This window comes from Triticum dicoccoides, chromosome 1B (assembly GCF_002162155.2).
Source record: "Triticum dicoccoides isolate Atlit2015 ecotype Zavitan chromosome 1B, WEW_v2.0, whole genome shotgun sequence".
NCBI classification, from domain to species: Eukaryota; Viridiplantae; Streptophyta; class Magnoliopsida; order Poales; family Poaceae; genus Triticum; species Triticum dicoccoides.
Genome location: NC_041381.1, coordinates 38,422,679 through 38,425,726, shown reverse-complemented (window position 1 = coordinate 38,425,726; position 3,048 = coordinate 38,422,679). Strand labels below are relative to the sequence as shown.

General features: G+C 48.7%; 1 pseudogene; it reads right to left on the bottom strand.

Annotated features, from left to right (window-relative positions):
• Positions 1-327: 327 nt before the first annotated feature.
• The window catches only part of LOC119350066, a 16,004-nt pseudogene continuing 13,283 nt past the window's right edge, over positions 328-3,048 (bottom strand).

The following is a 3,048-nucleotide window of genomic DNA, read 5'->3' as shown; positions in this document are numbered from 1 at the left end:
TCCAGATCTTCGACTTGTCGATTGGCATTTATTTTTTCCAAGCTTCTGGATTTTGAGCGGCTTGTTTTCATTAGAGCTTGCGAAACAAGAAAATAATAGAACACGACACCCAGAGATTCACTTAAAGAGCGCACGAGAATCATCAATTATGTTGATCATTTGTATGTGGACGAGCCACTATCCTGCAAGGAATTCACACAATCAGTCCCAAGCAAGACGAACATACCAAAAGAAATACTTCAGCGTACCAAACTTAATACTACTTGAATTCAAGATGAAAACTTAATTACACAAACATACATGGTATGCGTATCTCTGATTCTCTGCTCAGTACTCAACTGAAGCTGCCGGCTCACCGACATCCAGGAATAGCGTATTTCCAGGATTTTGGTTCCCGTAGTTTAGGCCCTGTACATGCAAAACGATGTCAGGATATCTCCCTGAAAATTAACTGCATCATAAGAGATCGTACATGCAGAACGATGACAGGATATCTCTGTTCAGAGGATTCAGAATAAATTGTGTACTGTCCCCACACAGGAGAGCAGACTACCATAGGGATCACACGATGACAGAAATAACTCTCTTGGAAAATGTCTACAATGTTTTTAAGTATTTTTTGTTCCAAATCCACAGCGGGACATGACAACATGAACTATACTCAGTGATTTGAAGATATAGTAGTACGGATTCTTTACAGGCATTCTCACAAACAGGTTGGTGTACACAAGCAGTGGCAGTTTTTACTCTGGGATGGAGGCGGCATTTACACTGCTAATTATGGAGACGGAGGTGGGAAGCGGACGAAGAGCACTCGGCGACGCAGCCTCCTGAAATCTACACGTCCGTTATTGTCTTGGGATGCATGCAATTAATGCAGTTTTGAACCAATACAGTATAAACACACGCCGGTATACAACGACACACTGAATCGCATTTATTTAGGGGCCCACGACTCTGTTTTGCCACATGCAAACAAGCTGAGGTGGAGCGAAGCATGTTCATGGAATCATGGCCATCAAGGAAGCCATGCGCAAGGGCGTCAATCAAAGCCATATCAAGGAAGCTGGCCGTGAGCAGGAAGAGCCAATGACCTTGAGCACTGAGACTGAGGACGACCATGCCAAGCTTGTTGGTGACGAGGACGACCAGACCAGGACGTTGACGAGGACGACCAGGACGACGACGGCCGCGGGCACGCAGTACATGGAGTGAGTGATCATGGCAAACGCGGTGCGTAGGACGCAAAAAAGACGGCTAGCTCGATCTGCTCGTCATGAACGGCATGGTCTTCTTCCTGGTTTTTCTTCCCACGTGTTTTTGCTAGCTGTCGGAAAGCATGGCTTGGTGTCCGTGACAAGGGCGGACGTGGTTTAGATTGGCGTGGACGTGCAGGACTAACCTGGAACAAGACGAACAAATGTAGCAGAAGATTGAGGAAGAAGCGCAGGAGCTGTAGTAAAGGATTTGGGGAGAGGATTCATGAGGAAGAAGTGGCGTCCTGGGGAAGAAGGGTTGGTGGGGAGAGGAGAGGGGTGGGAGGCATCGTGAGCATTGATTGTTTGGTCTCTGGGTGGTTGGCCGGCTGTGCCAGTGCTATCTGACAATGTCAGGACATAAAGTACATGCCTTAATACAGAAAAAGACGTATGGAAGATACATGGCGTAATACAAACTGGTTAATATAGAAGATGTGAATCCCGAAGCTAATGAATGGGTGGGATTTTGGTGGGCTGAGTCGCCGAGTGCTCCTCCGCACTTTCGGACGGAGGTGGCAGTATTTACGAGCAGAGTGGAAGTATTTACTCTGATATGAAAAATGAGAAGTGAAATAACACAGTATTACATTGGACTGTACGTACTAGTACTACCATCGTAGCACAACTATCAGCGGCGGACAGTACCCGACAGGAAAGAAAACTAACTCCTCGCCGGCACACACTGACTGCAAGTGTAATTATACTCAGACATGATTTGTTCAATGACATGCTTGCTAGCTAGCTGTGCAGAAAGTAAACAGGTTTCAACACGACCTTATCTGTCCACTTGTGCAACTTGGAATTCATTTTGTCGAAGCTTCAGATCTTTGGGCGGCGTATTTTCATCAGAGCTTATGGAACAGTAAAACAGGATCACTTCTAACTGAAGATTTCCTTGAATAGGGAAGTTATCGATTATGTTGATCCTTTGTAAGTGTAGGAGCCACAATCCCGCAAGAATTCATACATTCAGCCCAATAAAAGAACATAATTAATCAACCTTTCAGCCATCAAACTTGTACTCCCTCCGTTCGGAATTACTTGTCGCAGAAATGGATGTATCTAGAACTACGTCTAGATACATCCATTTTCAAGACAAGTAATTTCAAACGGAGGGAGTATGACTCAAGGTGCGAATATTGATTCCGCCCACATACATTGTATACATATCTCTGTTCAGTGTTCAGTCCTCGAGTTAAGCATCCAGCTGACGTCCTGAAATAGCATATTTCCAAGATTTTGGTTCCCATAGTTTAGGCCCTGTAAATGGAAACCGATGTCAGGATATCTCTATGAAAATTACTGCACCAAATTCAAAACAACACAACTATACAAATACTATAGATGATACTGTTACAGACATATCAGAATAAATTGTGGGCACACTACACAGGAGAACAAACCTCAATGGTGTATAACTTTTAGTACCAACAAGCACACAATTTGACAAAGACATCGTTAGATCCCTCCCCTCCCCCCTCCCGCCCGCGCCGCCACCCGCGAGGCGGCCGGGGCGGGCGCCCAGATCCCGCCGCCTCCGGTCTCCCCTCCTCCTCCTTCCTCCCTCGCCGCCGCCAGGGGGCACGGCCGGGCTCGCCTGACCGGCGCCGGCGGCGGCGGGGCCCTGCTCTTCCTCTTCCGCGCGTTGGGGGCGACGCGGGTCCCTCCTTCGCGGGCGGGCGCGGCGCGGGCGCGGGGCGCCGCGGCGCGGGGCGCCGCGGCGCGGCGGCGCGCGGCCCTCCGGCGGCGCGTGGTGCGGCGTGGCCGGCTGCGCGGTGGAACGCGCCTC